Source organism: Balaenoptera physalus (genome assembly GCF_965194825.1).
Source record: "Balaenoptera physalus genome assembly, chromosome: 10".
Taxonomy (NCBI): Eukaryota; Metazoa; Chordata; class Mammalia; order Artiodactyla; family Balaenopteridae; genus Balaenoptera; species Balaenoptera physalus.
Genome location: NC_138889.1, coordinates 1,960,792 through 1,979,135, shown reverse-complemented (window position 1 = coordinate 1,979,135; position 18,344 = coordinate 1,960,792). Strand labels below are relative to the sequence as shown.

General features: G+C 46.3%; 1 protein-coding gene and 1 long non-coding RNA gene across 6 annotated transcripts in view; one reads left to right on the top strand and one right to left on the bottom strand.

The window, feature by feature from the left end:
- The window catches only part of OPCML (opioid binding protein/cell adhesion molecule like), a 1,230,378-nt gene that overhangs the window by 1,136,608 nt on the left and 75,426 nt on the right, over nt 1–18,344 (bottom strand). The gene's annotated exons all lie outside the window — the stretch shown is intronic.
- The window catches only part of LOC309668057, a 28,291-nt gene that overhangs the window by 3,189 nt on the left and 6,758 nt on the right, over nt 1–18,344 (top strand). For 2 of the 3 annotated variants that reach the window (XR_014268051.1, XR_014268052.1), the window contains exon 2: nt 14,697–15,516. This is a non-coding gene — a long non-coding RNA (uncharacterized lncRNA). The remainder of the gene's footprint in view (nt 1–14,696; nt 15,517–18,344) is intronic. The other variant, XR_014268050.1, reaches the window with a different exon arrangement.

Genomic DNA, 18,344 nt, shown 5'->3' with positions numbered 1-18,344 from the left:
GGAGGAGTTCTCCGACACCCCCTGGGGGCTGCTTCACCCTTTGGCCACCACGCCGTCCGTCCCCTTCCGCTGAAGTACTGTCTCTCGGTAAAGCCAGTAGCTTCTTTCTCAAGTTTGAATCACCGTAGGTTGTTTGGCAGCAAGCGGATGGAGGGAGGAGGAAAAAAATCTGCTTCCAGCTCAAGTACATGTCGCTCTGTTAACCAGCGTTTTGAAAAATTATCTTTTCCCCTCCACAGTGCGGTTGGCAGGGGCTCTCAGCTGTTTTGAGAGAATGTAACCAGCAGACCATCTGGGGCTGACATTTCCAGCATGGCAGTCAGGGGCGCGCATCGCAGGAGCTCCACGGGTGATCAGGAGCCCGTCGCCTCTGCAGGAGCCCCTGGCGGAGGGAAGGGGGGCTTACAGAGGCGGCTTCTCTACAGGCGAGCTGGGAACTGAGCCTTCCTCAGGCTCCCCCCTCCCAGAGATGCACTCTCTCGGAGATCTTATCTTGTAATATCAGTGATGGATGCTGACTCTGAGGATATCAAAATGCCCTCCACGTTTGTAGATCTGCTTTTGTTAAATAGAACTTAGGACCACGAGAGACTAAGATGAAAGACATACATGCAGATGTATGTCTGCATGTGAAGCAAGAGTGATTTTCTGGCTAACAAGACTGGGGAGTTAGGAGTTCTTAATAACGAGGTCAGCCAGGGCAGTTAAGGGAATTACACAGCTCAGACCCACTGGCGCGTCCCTCCAGGCCTCCTGATCGCTCGCAGAGCCGAAGTCCACCTAACAGCCATCCCTGCTGCTGACGTGGCGGTCCCGGGGCTGCAGGCCTCGTCCTCGTTAACCACAAAGCAGTCTCACGGATGCCAGCTGGCCCACGTCGAGACACACGACTGACCACCCCTAATCACCCCTCGGGCAAACCTCTGCACCCTTAGCCGCTCTGGTTCATACCACATGCTCCACGCAGGTTGAGCATTCTTTCTATCTATCTATCTATTTATTTATTTATTGGCTGCGTTGGGTCTTCGTTGCTGTGTGCAGTCTTTCTCTAGTTGTGGTGAGCAGGGGCTCCTCTTTGTTGCGGTGCGTGGGCTTCTCATTGCGGTGGCTTCTCTTGTTGTGGAGCATGGGCTCTAGGCGTGCGGGCTCAGTAGTTGTGGCACGCGGGCTCAGTAGTTGTGGCACACAGGCTTAGCTGCTCCGCGGCATGTGGGATCTTCCCGGACCAGGGCTCGAACCCGTGTCCCCTGCACTGGCAGGCAGATTCTTAACCGCTGCGCCACCAGAGAAGTCCCAAGGTCGAGCATTCTTTAACAGCCATATTTTCCAAAAAGCAAGGAATCTTTGTCACTAGCATTCATCTTTCCCACTTGAGATTAACACACCTGGGCCCAGAACTTGATGGTCCCAAGGAAGCCCCTGTACGTGATCTCATACTCCCACCTGCTCTCACTCTCCCCCTCGGCCCTTGGTCATAAGTCACCGGTCACAAGGATATGAGAAAAGACCATAGCGGATCCAAATAAATTAGAACAGATGCATCGCGTATACGTGTTTCCATGCTGAGATGGTAAGAGGCTTAACTCTAAGACAGTAATTGCAGTTGACAATTAGAAAGCAATTCTGCTCGAAACATATTTATTGTGTGTCTTGCCTGTCCCCAGGACTGTGTCAGGGGTCAGGGGTACGGAGACACAGTCCCTGGCTTCAGGAATTCAGCGTCTAGGCAGGCAGACTCCTGACCGTGTAAAGTGTGAAAGCAGCAGCTGCAGCAGGACCAGACGCCTTCCTGGAGGAGGAAGCACTCCAGCGGGCTTTCGACAGAAGAGTAGGAGCCGCTTAGACTGAGAAATAGAGGACGACGGGTCCTAACAGAGGGAGGGCACCGTGGGGTCTCAGAAGTGCTGAAGCGCATAAGCTTCAAGGATTTCTGAACAGCTAAAGAGCCTAGGAGGAGGATGAATGGGAGAGGAAGGCAGGGGGCCAGCAGGGCAAGTGTGGGAGGGGCCTCGTGCGCTAAAAGCTCAGGCACCGAAGAGCACCCACTGAGGAAGCAGAACACTGAAAACAACAGTGGGCCTCTGAGGCACTTCACGCTGGAGTCCTCGCTTGGATCTGAGTTTCGCCAGGTCCGCCAGCAGCCAGGAGGAAGGGAGGCTCCAGGTGGGCAGAGCGCCAAAGCTGGCAGGTCAGCGGTGAGGCTGCAGGGGGTCAACACAACAACCCGGCAGACCTGGTGCACCCTCCACCCCCTTTCTAACCAACCCCTCACCCCGCCCCGGGCATCATGTATCTGTTCTCTGTCCCTATAGCTTTGCCTTTCCCAGAAAGTCATGTGGATGGCATGGCAGAGTTAGGGGGTGTTTGCACTGGCTTCTTTTGCTCAGCACAATGCACCTGAGATGCGTCCATGCTGTTGCCTGTAGCAACAGTTCCTTCCTTTTCACTGCCGAGTAGTACTCCGTGGCGTGGATGTAACACCGTTTATTTATTCATTCCCCAGCTGAAGGACATTTTTTGGAGACTACAAGTAAAGCGACTATAAATATTCACATACAGGTTTTATGTGAACACAGCTTGGGCAAATAACTAGGAGTAGGATTGCCAGATTGCATCATAAATTCCTGTTTAATTTTATAAAACAATAAATGGCAAGCTCTTTTCTAAAGTAACTGTGCTATTTTACATTTCTGCCAAAAATGTGTGACAGTTCCAGTAGCTCTGCAACCTCGCCAGCACTTGGAATTGTCAGTTCATTTTTGTTTTTAGGCAAAGTAATAAGGACGTAGCTGTGTCTCACTGTGGTTTTAGTTTGCATTTTCCTGATGACTGCTGACCTTGGGCACGGAGAATGTCTCGACGGAAAATGGGTTTGGCGCATAACGGGTGCTCGGTAAAAATCCACTGTGGGAACAAATCAATGTCACCATCACCATCCTCTTCATCACCCTCACTTCTGCAAGAAGAGATGAGAGCTTGAACAAAAGCGGCGGCAGTTGTGTAGAAGAAATATCAATATGAAGGAGAGAGAAGTCACAGGCCTGCGTGACTGAGCACGGGGAGACTGGGATTGGGTCTCACGTGTCTGACTCGGGCGCTTGGCCGACATGGTACCCGTCTGTGAGGCACGGACCCGGGGAGAGGAGTGGGGCGAGGAGAAAGACACCAGCTCCAGCCGTGGATGTGGGGAGCCTCAAGGCCGCGGGGCCCGTCAGCAGGCGTGTCCTGGAGGCCAGCAGAGTGGCTTCGTCTGGTTCATGTCTGGGCTCCCAGGCCCTCACCAGAGCCCCACGTGGATACGGGTGTAGACAGGGGTTCAGAGCGTGTCTTGTGGGGTAGACATCTTATTTCACTTCTCACAGCATCCCCGAAACACAAGCCACAGACAGGGCTGTGCCAGTCAGAAGACTGACTTTCCCAAGTTCGAGGTGTTAACTACTCATTTGCTGGGACTTGAACCCATACTTGCTAAGGGCCATTTTTAGCATTTCCGCAAATTAGGAAAAAATGCCAATTGGAAACAGGTGCCCCTTCTGGGCAGACGCCACTTCCTCTGGCTGACGGGGCCGGGGCCACCTCCCGTGGTTTGCCAAGTGGAGGACAGGCTGGACTTCAGCCCCTCCTCACCCCCCAGGGCCCCCGCGCAGGGCACGAGCACACCTGGGACCTCGCCGCTTCAACTACAGCCTGAAGTTTCTGATCTCGCTGGTCAGCAAAGGTGAGCCTGCTGAGTAGAGCCAAGCCTCGCTCACATATGAATACAGTCATTAACTTACACAGAAGGAAGCTTCAACTTACAAACTTCCCCTGGTATAAATATATCAACTCTACGGTTGCCTCACTTTTGAGTGTTTTGTGATCATTATCGATTTCATAGTGCCTTTCAAGTGCAAAAATAACCAGCAGGTTGAAGATGGTGCTGCAAAGGGGCAAGTGGGCACAAGGAAATGAAATGTAGATTTACACTGATGGGTGGGCATTCCTTGCTTATCAATATCCCACTGGATTTGCATACTAAAGCATCCATAAACTGAGGAAGCGGCCTTTGCACATGCCTATAAACACCGGTATGATTAGAGCACCTCTCTAACACATCTGCATATAAACTTAAACTTTATCAAAGGGCAGAGGACCTGGTCAGACGTTCATTTCCCTTCTTGCTCCCCCTTGTCGAGGACAAGGCAGGTAACAGAAGCTGGGGCGACGTGGGTGTGGAGGTGGCTGGGGAGGAGATTAAACACAGATGTGCCCCAGTCAGAAGGCTCTCAGCTCCCCACACCAGGGAACCCTGACCCAAGGGAGAACGGGTCAAAAGCACAAACTCCCAAGTGCTGGGAATTCAGCAGAGAACGTGTCCTGGGTTTGAGATGCCAACAGTTCCTGTTTTAAAGCCCACGTATGTACAGCAAAGGAAGAGGAAACCATAAAGTAATAAGAGCTAATTTAACACCATTTCACAGATGAGGAAACTGAGGCACAAAGCTGGTTAGTGGAGGAACCCATATTCAAACCAGGCAGGTACGCCAGCATCCACGCGATACCCACGGCACCACCTGCCCCTCGAGAGGAGGCATCTGTGTCCACATGCGAACACCTGCTCACATATACCTCGGTGGGCTTGTGTAAAATCACACACCTGAGGAAGCTGGAAACGTCTGTGAAGACCAAATCCTGCCCCCTCGCTGTGCACTGAAGAAAGGAGAAAAATCTCCATTTCGCCTGCTGCACGGAAGACACCGGTGACGCTGGACGTCAGAGATGGCCCTTCCGCCAAGCAGAGCAGTCAGGGAACAAAACCAGGGCCGGCCCCCGTCAGACGGAGCAGACACGGTGCAAATTCCAACGGCCCCCGTGACCAAGGGAAATGAGCCCCCCACGGCTGGCCTCCCGCTCCCCAACCAGGGCCGTGGCAGTGTGAGGGGAAGGCACCGAGCGTGGCTGGGGTCCACACTGGCCCTTTCCGTGGCCCCGCTGCCCCCTCTCCATCGGGCTGTCTTGACTGTCCCAACCTCCGTGATACAAGAAGGGGCGTGCCAGGCTTTTTAAATACAGAATCTCAGTGCTGTACACCTGCAACCAATACAATAGTCTAAGTCAGCTCTACCTCCCTAAAACAATAAGAGTAAATCAACAAACGAATAAATACAACACAGCAGGTGGACCTCATTCCTGAATACAGAAAAATAAAGTTTCATCAGCAAGAGGCCTTTTCTGGCAAACACAGAGCCTGCAGATGGCCGGGCGTGATCCAGCGGCCTGGGCTTCAGCGCTCTGTGCCGAGCCGATGGTCAGGCCTCCTGCTGCCCTCCCTACGCCTGCTTGTCAGATGCTCCCCAGCAGAGATGACCATTCCCTCGGGAGCTTGACACGCCCACAGGAGCTCCATGCACCTCACGTTAAAGGCTTCAGGCTCTTCCAGGGTCCAGACACAGCTGATCACCCTGACATGAGGGGGAGGGGTCCAGGCCTCCACAATGGCCCTCCACCTCACCCTCATGCACAACCATTGGGCCCAGGTGAGGTGCCCAGGTGGGGCCTGGGGACGGGAACTCCTCCCCCAACCCGCTCCCTCCCGGGTCACTATGCCGCCAGCAGTGCTGGGCTGTGTCAAGAAGCATCGCAGCAGGAAGAGCTGTACGGTCTGAAGGCTGTGGGCCCGGGACTACGGGCGTGTCTGGCGAGAGCTCCCTTCTGGTCGGTGTGCATCATTAGAAATTAACCCTATCCCCAAGGGCCCTTCCCATCCAACTTCCTGCATCCAACTAGAATGCGAGCAAAGCCAGCCTGCTGTTAGGACGCACTCAAATCTCCACAGCCCTCGAGTGGCAAAGGGTATAATTCCCACTTCTGTCAAAATGCCAGACGAGTGGGGCAGGGCCTGGTCGTCTGATTCCCACACAGCCACTGCCCTTGGATGAGACACCCCACATGGGGAAAGGGAGGAGCGGGGACAGGGACTTCCTGAGTGGGCAGGTCACCACCCCAGTACTAACCAAATTGACCAAACTGGTCCTCGGCCCCCAGACAGAATCCTCCATCACAAGAGTTACAAAACATCTGAGGGACCTGCACGATTCGTAGCAACCTCCAGGAATGGAGAGCCCTTGGTAGCCCATGTCCATAGTTTCTCAAAGGGCGTCCTGACATCCATTCCCTTTGAGTAGGAGCTGTAGCCACCCAGATGGTCTGCTTTCTAACATTTACAGACCCACTCAACCCCGGGTACAGAGCGAACGAGAAGCAGCCTGACTTTCGTCGCAGAGCGTTGGCGATTTAGGAACGTGACAGCTGGCTTGTGTTCAGGATAGGCTTTCTTTACCTCTCAGCAGCTCCCCACCCCTAAGCCAACATGTGGGACAGTTTATGGCATGTCAACTCATTTAATACTGCCATAAAGAAACCCATGAAATGCTGATGCTCCAATAAAGCCCTGACAACTCATATCTAAAGCTCCTTTATTTCTTCCAGATGCCACATCAAACGTGAAATCAACCAACCTCTCAGAAGGCCAAGCCCTGCACTGCCTTTCTCCAGGAAAAGGTCATGTCCCACTCAACAATGGATGTGCAGAGAGATGAAGGATGAAGGATGTCAAGAAACCAAAACAAACTGACCAGAAATAATTTTCCACGTGTGACTCTGTAGGTATGTGTGTACTTGTTGAATCAGGATTGGCAGGGGGTGGGGTGGGTATAGGTAGAAGAAGCGGCAAGGTTGAAGAGATAGTGCCCGGGCACAGAGCCGTGCTTCCTGGGACTCTGGGTCCCAGTGATCGTCCAAAACTGTATCTTACCTGTTCCTTCCCCCCTTTCTGTAAAATGGATAGAAAGCTTGATAGGACGCAAGTCGGAGTCCTGCCAATCACAAGTCCACATTCTCAGCTCAGCACTAAAAATTTAGGAATTTGTATTACCCGCCTGCTGCTCGAATTTCTTCCTGTCTAAGCTCTGTCTGCTCGTGGAAAAGGAAGTCTAAAGTCCACCCTTCCTCCATGTCACCCAGCTCTGACTCCAATCAGATGAAGAGGTGTCTCTGCACCCAGCTTCCCTCCAAGTGTCTTAAACAGCCCATGACTCAGTGCCAGCATCCTTCGGTCCCCGTCTCTCAAGATGCTTTATGGGGATAAATAACCCTGTTAACAGAGACAAATAACAACAGGAGAAAGGATAAATGAAGAAGTATGAGGCTCAGACATGAAAGGAGATGGAAGCCAATGAGGTAGAAACATACAATAAGGTGATCGCAGGCAGCAAAAATGACCAAGAAGGCTATGATCCCAACATGGAATCATAGAATTCCAGCCCCTGCAACTAAGCTCAGAGGGGCAAGGGCACCAAAGGTTAGGACACTAGGGCCTCCCTCAGTCCTGGAACCAAGACGGTAACATGATGGAGTGGAGTGAACAAGGGCTCGGGGGTCAGACAAGCCCAAGGCTGCACACACGTCCTACCCCGGCCGGCGGAATGTCTAAACCCCTTCGTCGCGCCATGCTTCTAGAACCCTCGTGATGGTGTCAGGACGCTGGGGAGAGAACTGATTCTGTGCAAGTGAGCCCAGTTCCCAGATGTATGTGAGTCACGAGAGTCAGAGACTTCATGAAACAGGCGTGCTGGAAGACAGAAGATACGGGGGCAGTCGTCAATCCGCCCGCTCCACCAACTCTCTCGATGCCACTCTGCCTGCTGACTTCTTCCCCGTGAGCTGACTGTCACTCTGATTTCACGACGTCACGATGGAACCACATCTCCTGCCTCTCTTGCTCACCTCCTCACCATCTTCCTCTTCCTTACTTTGTACACTCCATGCTTTTGTGGTGGCCCGCCTCCAGGGTGAGCCCGCCCCTAGTATCCACATCCTCATGTGGTCCTCTCCCCTCCTGAAGGAACGGGGCTGGCCTGTGTAAACCAGGAGGGCATGGCAGCCATGCCAGGGGGGACTTCTGCTTTGCTCTCTCAGATCACTCGCTCTGGGGGACTCCAGCTGCCGTGCTGTGAGGACACTCGTGAAGCAACAGTAAGGAGAGGGGGGTCCATGAGGCAAGGAACAGAGGCCTCCTATGAACAGAGTATGGGAATAAGCCGTCTTGGAAATAGATCTCTAGCCCCGATCAAGCCTTCAGATGACAACAGCCTGACTGCCATGTCCCGGAGAGACTCCAGCCGCAGCCACCAGCTAGGCCACTCCAGGATTCCTGACTTGTAGAAACAGTGTGACATAATAAACGTATACTGTTTTGAACCATTCAATTTTGGGGTAATTTGTCAAACAGAAATAGAAAACAAATACAACCTCCCATTGTATGTTTCGGCCTCTGACCACCATTCCCTGGCCATACGACACTAGGATCCCCAAGTTTGTACATTTATCTCCAGGACAGATTTTTCAGGACTTGGATCATGGCTTCCATTGACTGGACACTTCTGTCCCACTCAACTCGATCATTCCATCAAGACCAAATTTCTTTCCTGCAAACAGACTCACTCCAGAAGCCCTTACATTTGATTAATGCTATGCTGTATAGTTTTTCTTTTTGGGGTGGGGGATTTTCAAACCAGTATCTACTTCAACTTTTTATCATAATTTTGTAAGGTAGGAAAGGAATAATGTTAGTCCCATTTTACAGATGAGGAAATTGAGGCCCAATGCATTTAAACACTGAGCTGCACAAAGATACAGCTACTTTGTGGTAGAACTAGGATTGGAAACCAGGTCTTTTTCCACTGCCTCTTCGAGAAAGACAAATCAAATATCCAGTGATCCGACCTTTAGGACTAGGCATCTAAGTAATTCAATGTGGCCTCAACTGCCACACAGTTTTGTAAAGGCAGAGCCCTCACAGACATGCCAGTAAGAAAAATGAGATGCTACCAATCACACCAGGTATCTGCTGCCCTGTGGGAAAGCACCACAAAGTTTAGCACCTTCACACAACAAGGCGTTATCATCTCTCTTGCCTCTGGGGTTTGATGGGCTCAGCTTGGAAGTTCTCGCCTGAGGTCCATCAGGCTGTTGGTTGAGGCTGCAGTCATGTGAGACCTTGTCACTCATGTGTCTGCTGCCTGGTGGGGATGCTTGAACAGCTGGAACTGGTTGAGAACCTCTCCCTCTGTGCAGCCTCTCCATGTGTGGCTTTTTCTTCTTTACAGCCTGGCCGTCTTAGGGGAATCAAACCTATCATGTCGGGCCTGAATTCTTCCATGTGTTCCAAGAGCAAGTCTTCTAAGAGGCTCGAGCAGAAGCTGCAAGTCTTTTCCTGGTGTGACCTCAGGAGTCCCAGGATGTCCCTTCGAGCACATCCTATCAGTTAAGCAAGTCACTAAGGCCAGTACAAGCTCAAGGGAGCGTGGCAGCAGTCTCCGCCCCAAGGCCCGCCTAAAGGCAGGCACACAGGAAAGGAAGGCGGTGACGAGGTGACCCTCAGCATCTCTGCCGCTAACAATCACAGGCCAGCCTCGGGCCCCAACAATTCGGCCCTCCTTCATGAAAAATATACTCGCCCCCTCCCAAGGCCAATAAACTTTTATCCCACTGCAGAAACAGCTCAAAACCCAGGATCTTAACATCTAAGTTAGGTTCAGGTGCAAAGGAGCCTCCTTTGGAACAGCTCCTTGAGTGCATTTTCTTTTGATCTGACTCCTATGAAATAAATAATGTTCTGCCCACCGACCCACCCAGCCCTGACATGTACCCGTGAGACAGGCATGGGATAACTGCAACATACCCTACTGCTCCGATGGAAGAGAAGACAGTGGTACATAGCAGTCACTGTTTCACAGCAATTCTGAAATGCTGTTGGGCACATGTTGCTAGTTCCTTGGTTAGGGCCCAGCCCTGTTCCCAGAAAATGATTCTCATTCTTTCCTTGGGGCTTTTGGTTCATACCTTGAATTTTATTTTCTTTCCATAAGAAATGGTCCTAGTTTTAAACTGAAGCCTCTTCATTTTCCTCCCGCTCGTAGAAGCTTGACAGTCTAAAGACCTTTTCTATACTGTCTCTGTTCCTGTTAGTCCCAGCTGACGTAATTCCTTTAAAAAACCTGTAGTCTTCCTGTATATCAAATTATAAGCCATTCACTGATGCAAAAGCCATAGCCCCTTCTTCTTTCTGAGATGGTCCCTTTTCTCTTTCATCCATTGGCCTCAGAGCCCAGATACTGTGGAATGGGGCTCTTAATGTCCTTAGATGCCTTTTGTCTGCTTTAAAAGGTCTACAAGGTAGTCCCTTCAGATTTTTTTCTGGCAAATCTAGTCTAAGAGACACAGATTTAATATTCTTAGAAGCCTTACTAGTATGCATGCCCTTAACTCTTCATGAAGTCTCAACAAAAGGTCTTATAGCTTTGAGACTTTTACTCTGAAACCATAATTTATTCATAATGCCCTAGATTTTAATCTCTTCCCTGAGGGCATTTCTAGTTTGAGAAGATTTTGCTGGGAGAGACTGAGGATGAGAAATAATTGTATTTTTGAACCTAGTAAGCCAGGGTTCATTTACATGTCTTAGAAATTCTGCTTGCAACTACACGGTTCCTTCTTCAGCTCCTCTCCACTCATACTTTATAACAGGCAGCTAGAAGCAGCCAGTTGGCACCTTTTACATTCTGCCTGCAAATCTCTCTGGCCAGATCCATGTGTTCACTGGGTACTCTTCCTCTCCTCCACGTTATCACAGCTGATGGTGCCATCAAAATTCCTACCATATACGTAATACATATATAAAACAAGTGCTCCTTTTTCTTTAACCTCCAGCAACATTTTCTTCTCTGTCTTTCAAGCCCTCACCAATGGTCTCGTTGAAGTCTTTCCAGATTTTGCTAACAGAATTTTTGTGGCTATTCCAACTTCCACCTCAATCACTTGTCCAAAAGCAAATGCCACATTCTTTCAGCTTATGTTATAGCAGCACCTCACTTCTAGGTACCAAATTCTGTTCCAGTTATCAATTTCTGCTTTATAAACTACCCGACTTCAAGACTTACCATAAAGCTACAGTCATTAGCACAATGTGGTAAAAACTAGAAAACTCCTAGAGCATAACATAGGAGAAAACCTAGATGACTGTGGGTATGGTGATGACTTTTTAGAAACAACACCGAAGTCACGATTCGTGAAAGAAATAACTGATAAGCTGGACTTCCCTAAAATTAAACACCCCTGCTCTGCAGAGGACACTGTCAAGAGAAGATAAACCCCAGACAGGAGAAAATATTTCCAAAAGACACCTCTGATGTCAGAAATATACAAAGAACTCTTAAAACCCAACAATAAAATAGCAAACAACCAGGTTTAAAAACGAGCCAAGACCTTAACAGACACCTCACCGAATAAGATGTACAGATAACAAATAAGCACATGAAAAGATGCTCCATGTGGTATGGTACCAGAGAAATACAGATTTTAAAAGCTATGAGATACTACTACACACTTATGAGAACGGCCAAAATCCAGAACACTGACAGCACCAAATGCTGACGAGGATGTGGAGCAACAGGAACGCTCATTTACTGCTGGTGGGAACGCAAAGTGGGACAAACACTTCGGAAGACAGTTTGCAGGTTTCTTACGAAACCAAACGTACTCACACCATACGATCCAGCAGTCACGCTCCTCAGTATTTACCCACAGGAGTTGAAAATTATAGCCACACAAAAACTTGCAATGGATATTTATAGCAGCTTTATTCAAAACTGCCAAAACTAAGAAGCAACCAAGATGCCCTTCAGTGGGTGAATGAAGAAATAAACTATGGTACATCCAGACAATGGACTGTCATTTAGCACTGAAAAGAAATGAGCTATAAAGCCATGAAAAGACAGAGAGGAACCTTAAATGCATATTACTAACTGGAAGAAGTCAGTCTGAAAAGTCTACATACTGTGTGATTCCAACTATATGGCATTCTAGAAAAGGCAAAACTAAGGAAACAATAAGTAGATTAGTGATTGCCAGGAGTTTGGGGAGGGAAAGGGATGAACAGGTGGAGCACAGAGAATTTTCAGGGCTGTGAAAATAATACCGTAAAGAAGAACGATACCATAGTGATCCATGTTATTACGTTTATCCGAATGTATAGAATGTACAACACCAAGACGTAACTATATAGACTTGCAGTGACTATGGTGCGCCCGTGTCTGCTCATCAGTGTGACAAACACTCCACCTGCTGACAACGGGGGAGGCTGTGCATGTGTGGGGCAGGGCATGTATGGGAATCTCTGCACCTTCCCCTCAAAAGTAAAGTTTATAAACAATCATCCCACAGCTCAGTGACTTAATATACTCTTCTCTCTCACGGTCTGAGAGGGTGTATGGATTCATCTGCGTAGCTGTCGTGGGTGAACCTCTCACGTGGCTGCAGTGAGAGGGCGACGGGGCCATCTCAGCCTCTCCTCACGCTGTCCTTAGCACAGAGGACCGGAATCCCTACGGTTTTGCTGGGCACCGTTCTCCCTCTGTGCAGCTTCTCCACACGGCTCTATGGGGCTTCCTCAGACCATGGTGGTCTCGGGGTAACTGGGCCTTACCTGACGGGTGGCTGCTTCCCGCAGAGGGAGCACAGGTCCGGACGAACCACCCCGCCGCAGTCCACACTCTCTCGCTCCACACCACCCTTAGTGTCACGGTGTCTTTTTCACAATGTCCCATGCCACCACCAACAATACAAAACAAAGGGGAAACCCCATGGTTCATTTATTAACTAGTTACCAGCAGACAAATGGATAAGTTATTTCCTAATAACTTAGCTGTTTAAAAAAAACTTAAACTGAAAGACAATATACTTTTATTTCATTCTTACTAATGGCACACACACACCCCTGGGGCACCACACAACTTCTCAAACCTTGAACCAGATCAGAATCAGATTGGATGCAACCACATGCATTACCACATGCATTCATGCCACGATTTGGATACAATACTTGCGGTTTTTTAATCATGTAAACACCAAAAACCAAGGCTTGCAAAGATACGAAATCACCAAAATGAATGTAACATGCTATTGAAACTGTGAACTATCTTGAATCAGGAGTTTTTACAGCATCTGATATATGTCCAAGTATTTTCCTCCGAAATTTCAAATAAAGTGCAGTGTCCCCGGCTGCAGCACCCCAAGGTGCCTCGGCTCAGAGTTTGGGAACCACTGTGACACACCAATCAAATCCTGAAACTAGATGGGGAATTTGAGGAAACAGTTCTCACTGAATGCCATCTTTAACTTCCCCTCCGTATCTACCCGACAGATGGCCAGGCAAACAAGGACTCTAGATTTGGCTCTGCTTGGCCCAGCAGAAGTAAGACACGCAAGCAGAATCGGGGTAAAGTGTGGGTCCATAGAAGTAATTCTAAAACACGCTAAAGAAGTCACTATTTATTTGCAGGCCATTTAGTGTTAAGCGCTTGCACCTTTGAATTTCTATACCCATAATTTGCAACACTTTGCTTAGAAATCTCCTCAGTGAAACATCTAAGTTCATCAATTACAATATCTACTTCCTACAAAAACACTAGAAAACAATTTGGCCCAAGGTCTTTGCCACTTTATAACATGGATCGCCCTTCCTCCAATTCCCAGTGCCAAGTTCCTCATTTCCTTCTGAGATGTCACCAGAATCGCCTTTCAGGTCCCACATCCCTCTGATAACCTCTTCAAGGCAATCTTGGCTTTCTCTAAGTTTGTGCCTCAAAACTTGCCCAGCCTCTACCCATCACCCAGTCCCAAGGCCACTTCCTCACTTTCAGGTGTTCGTTGCAGCAGCACCCCATTTGTAGGGACCAAAATCTGTCTTAGTTTCCTAGTGCTACTGTAACAAATCACCACAGACCAGGTGCCTTCAACAACAGAAGTTTATTTTCTCACGGTTCTAGAGGCTGGAAGTCCAAGATCAAGGTGCTGGCAGGTTGTGTTTCTCCTGAGGCCTCTCAGTGTGGCCCACAGGTGGCCACCTTTCCTCTGTGCCTACACCCTTCTGGGGTCTTGTCCTCTTCTTATAGGGACACCAGCCCTGTGGGAATCGGGTCCCCCCTTGTGACATCATTTAACCTAATTAACTCTGTAAAGGCGGTATCTCCAAATGCAGTCACTTAGAGGTTTGAGGCTTCAACATATGGAATTCAGGGAGAAGCAATTCAGTCCATAATAGAAATATATTGGGGGTGGGGGTGCCCTGTGTCATTTCCTTCAGAGATTTTTCTTTTGAAGCACAGTCTCTTAAATTTTCATATATTGCCTTCTGAGGGTCCTTGAACTCCAGAAATTGCATGGAAAAATATCATGTGTATGAACTTTTCCAGAGAGGGGGTCTATATTCACTGTTCTAAATGCTATATGCACCATGGAAAGATTTTTAAAAGATGCCAAGTCCCCTACACAGAGGCTCTAATTTAATCCCTGCTGGGTGAGTGTCAGGAATGGATATTTTGTAACATTCTTCATTTGATTCTATTGTGCAGTCAGGACTAGGAATCACTGGTCTGATTGACTGACTGACTGATTGGAATGATAAATGATCTTAGTTTATGCATAGTACTTTCACATTTCTCAAATTTTACACAATAATCATGTTGTTTTATAATCAGAAAAAAATTTTTAAGGAAGAAAAAAATTTACTGTCTTTAATCCTTAAAAAAAGACGAAGTCCTGAAGCAGCCTGGCCGAGAGGTTACACCATCATGTCTTACTTTCCTCCCTTCTCTTAGACTTCCTACTTAAATTGTGGTCTGAAGACCAGTACCATCTGCATTACCTGGAAACTTATTAGAACTGGGGAATCTCAACTCACACACGCAGACCTGCAGAACCTACAGAACCTGCAGTTAGGAAGGTCCACAGGTGATTTGCAAGGTATGCCAATTAAAGTTTGAGAAGCACCTGTATATAGTCTTCCTCACATCATGAAAGAGGACCGGAACCACAAAATTTTCAAAACCACTGAGGACATTTTGTTCAGTACGTGATATTAAGAGAGCTTACACAGCAGCCCTTGCGCCTTTCTTTGGTGTGGGGTCTGTACTTATTTTAGAGACAAAGTCATGTCAGGACCAACTGCAAACAATTAATCCATAAAGTAACAGCACAAGGAATTACCCCCTGGCTCAACCCACAGATGACCTATTATTCATCACTGCAACCATTACAGATAATGGCTCAATGATCAGCTGCAGCTGGTCTACACAGCATTCACCTTAAAACACCCCAACAGCCCTTAGTAAAGAAGACAGTACCTGGGTTGTGTAAATATTGAAAAAATGAAAAGAGAGAAAGGTCTGAAGAGAAGGAGAGTGGGAGAAGGTGGGAGAAATGGGAGGGGAAGAGAAGCATGTTATTTCACTTTCCTGAACATGAGAATCTCAATCCTAATCCCCCAGACTTTCAGGTCCTAATCTTCGACGTCCACCACGGATCTCCCGTTACCCCAATGGTTATTCTGAATAAATAAGGATGTGACTAGATCAGCAATGAGGAGCAGGAACAAGAAGAAACTCCTGTGAAGGATAAACTACCTGATAAATGTTCTGGGTAAGTTACTGGATGAATTTCACTGGATAAATTACTCTGTAATGATAATATTCATACAATTTTCTGCCTTTTAAAAAATTAAATTTTAAACTTAGTTCATCTACTAAGTCACCAAATTTGGATGTGTATTTTTAACTACTATGAAATGTTTGTATGGAAGTAAAGGTAGAGTGGCTTTAGTTTGAGTTTTATATATTTGCAAAAGTCAAGAAACATTTACCCAGTCTTCTGCACCCAGTCACTCCTTCAGAGGTAACTCGTTCATTCTTTCTATTTATCTGCCATGCTCATCACAACTCATGGACATGGGTCCTAGACTAGCAGTCGAGGGCTCTGAGAAGTTATCTGAACCTACCCTTGCCTTTCAGAGCTTGTAATCAAGCAGAAATGGCAGATGGACCAGAAATGATACTAAATAAATAAATGAACAGCTTTAACAGCTGAGTATGTAGACAATACAGTCCTATGAATATCAAAAAAGATTTTCTTTCATCATGAACTTTACAAAGTATCACCATTAAGATTCTCATCTTAGGGGTGTTCATCTCTGACCACCAGTACAGTCACTAAACACGAATTTTGAAATCAAACATGCCTTTTCATAAAGCTATAGAAAACATTTGGGGTTATTCACTACCATCAGTATTTGAACAAGGATAACATGTATCTATCCAACAACTATCTATTGAGTATATAATATGAGCCAATAAGTATATTAATCTTTCTATGTTTCACCTTTTTACATTCTTTTATTTTCCAACTTTCTGTCATCTTACATTTGAGGCACTTCTCTTACAGTAGCATATATCCCATCTGGCAATTTTAGTATTTCACTTGCAATATTTAGTCCATTGACATTGAATGTAATTACTGAAAGATGTAAATTACTGTCTATTAGATTTATTTCTCTTTTTTAGTGAAGTATAGTTGATTTACAATATTGTGCTAGTTTCAGTTCAGCAAAGTAATTCAGTTACATCCTTTTCAGATTATATTCATTATAAGTTATTACAAGTTACTGAATATAGTTCCCCATGCTATGCAGCAAATCCTTGTAGATTACTGTTTATTTCTATTTGACAGAACCGGTTATGTTCTTTTCTCCCCTTTCTTGCCTTTTTCTTTTTAATTAATATTTGATTATTTGGTTAATTTTCTTTTTATTATTTTGCCTTTCCCCTCTATTAGTTTATTAGTTATCCTTCTTTTGGAAGTTATCCTAGAGATTACAACATACATCTTTAACTACATTCTGATGGAAATTATTAGTGCTAGCACTTTTCTTCAATGCTAGAACCCTAGAATGTCTTAAATCTATTATCTCCCCTCCCAAATTTTGTGTTTTAATTGACATGTATTTTCATTCTACATTTATTTTAAACCCCACAAGACAAAACATTACTATTGTCTTGTACCGGTAATATTTATTTATATTTATCCACACATTAATGCTTTATATTATCATTCTTTATTTATTCTTGTATTTGCTCTCTTATATCTGGCGTTATTTGTCATCTGTGTGAAGAAATCCTTTCAGTAATTTTTTTAGTGAACCTTTGCTGGCTACAAATTCTCTCAGATTTTGTTAATGTTTTTTGGGTTTTTTTTTTACATTTGGTAGTGTATATATGGAACTTCATTTTTATTTATTTATCCACTTTTGGCTGTGTTGGGTCTTTGCTGCTGCATGGGCTTTCTTTAGTTGCAGCAAGTGGGGGCTACTCTTCGTTGCGGTGCGCGGGCTCCTCATGGCGGTGGCTTCTCTTGTTGTGGAGCACAGGCTCTAGGCGCGTGGGCTTCAGTAGTTGTGGCTCGTGGCCTCAGCAGTTGTGGCATGCGGGCTCAGCAGCTGCAGCTCGCGGGCTCTAGAACGCAGGCTCAGCAGTTGTGGCGCACAGGCTTAGCTGCTCCGTGGCATGTGGGATCTTCCCAGACCAGGGCTCGAACCCGTGTCCCCTGCATTGGCAGGCAGATTCGTAACCACTGCACCACCAGGGAAGCCCTGTTTGTTAACGTTTTTATTTAATTTTTGAAGAATAATTTTGCTAGATACATCATTCTAGGTTGACAGGGTTATTTGGGGGTTTGTTTGTTATTCTGGAATATTAACGATGTTTTATTGTTTTCTGTCTCCCCTTGTTTCTGTTGAAAAAGTCAGATATTTGTCTTCTTGTTGCTCCTTTAAAGGTGATGTGTATTTTTCCTTTGCTCTTAAGATTTTCATTTTGTCTTTAACTTTCTACAGATTTACTGTGTTGAGCCTAGGTTTCTTTATATTTATCCTGTTCATAGATTCTTGAATATGTGATTTGCTGTGTTTCATCAGTTTGGAAAAATCATCAAATATTCAAATAATTTTCTAACTCATCCTAGTTCTCTTCTACTTCTGGAATTACAGCTACATTATTTTAGATTCACTGTGTCTGATGCGTACCTTAACCTCTTTTCTGTATTTTCATATTTTTTCCCCTCTGTGCTTCAGTCTGGATGTTTTCTATTGACCTGTATTCTTTTCTTCTGCTTAAATCTAATGTTAAACCTACCTACTGAATTCTTAATTTCAGCAATTGTACTTTTTAGTTCTAGAATTCATTTTTTTAAATTTTATATTATAGATTCTCATTTTAAAATAGTATGAAATTCACAAGAAGTTGCAAAAATTAGAGTTCCCATACACCTGATAATAATGTCTTATATTACCAAATACATTATCAAAACCAGACAATGATACTGTTTAAAATTAAATTCCAAGTTCTCTATTGAAATTTTACTCTTGTTCCTCTTTTCTTCTGTTTTCCTGAATATTTTAATCATAATTATTCTAAGTT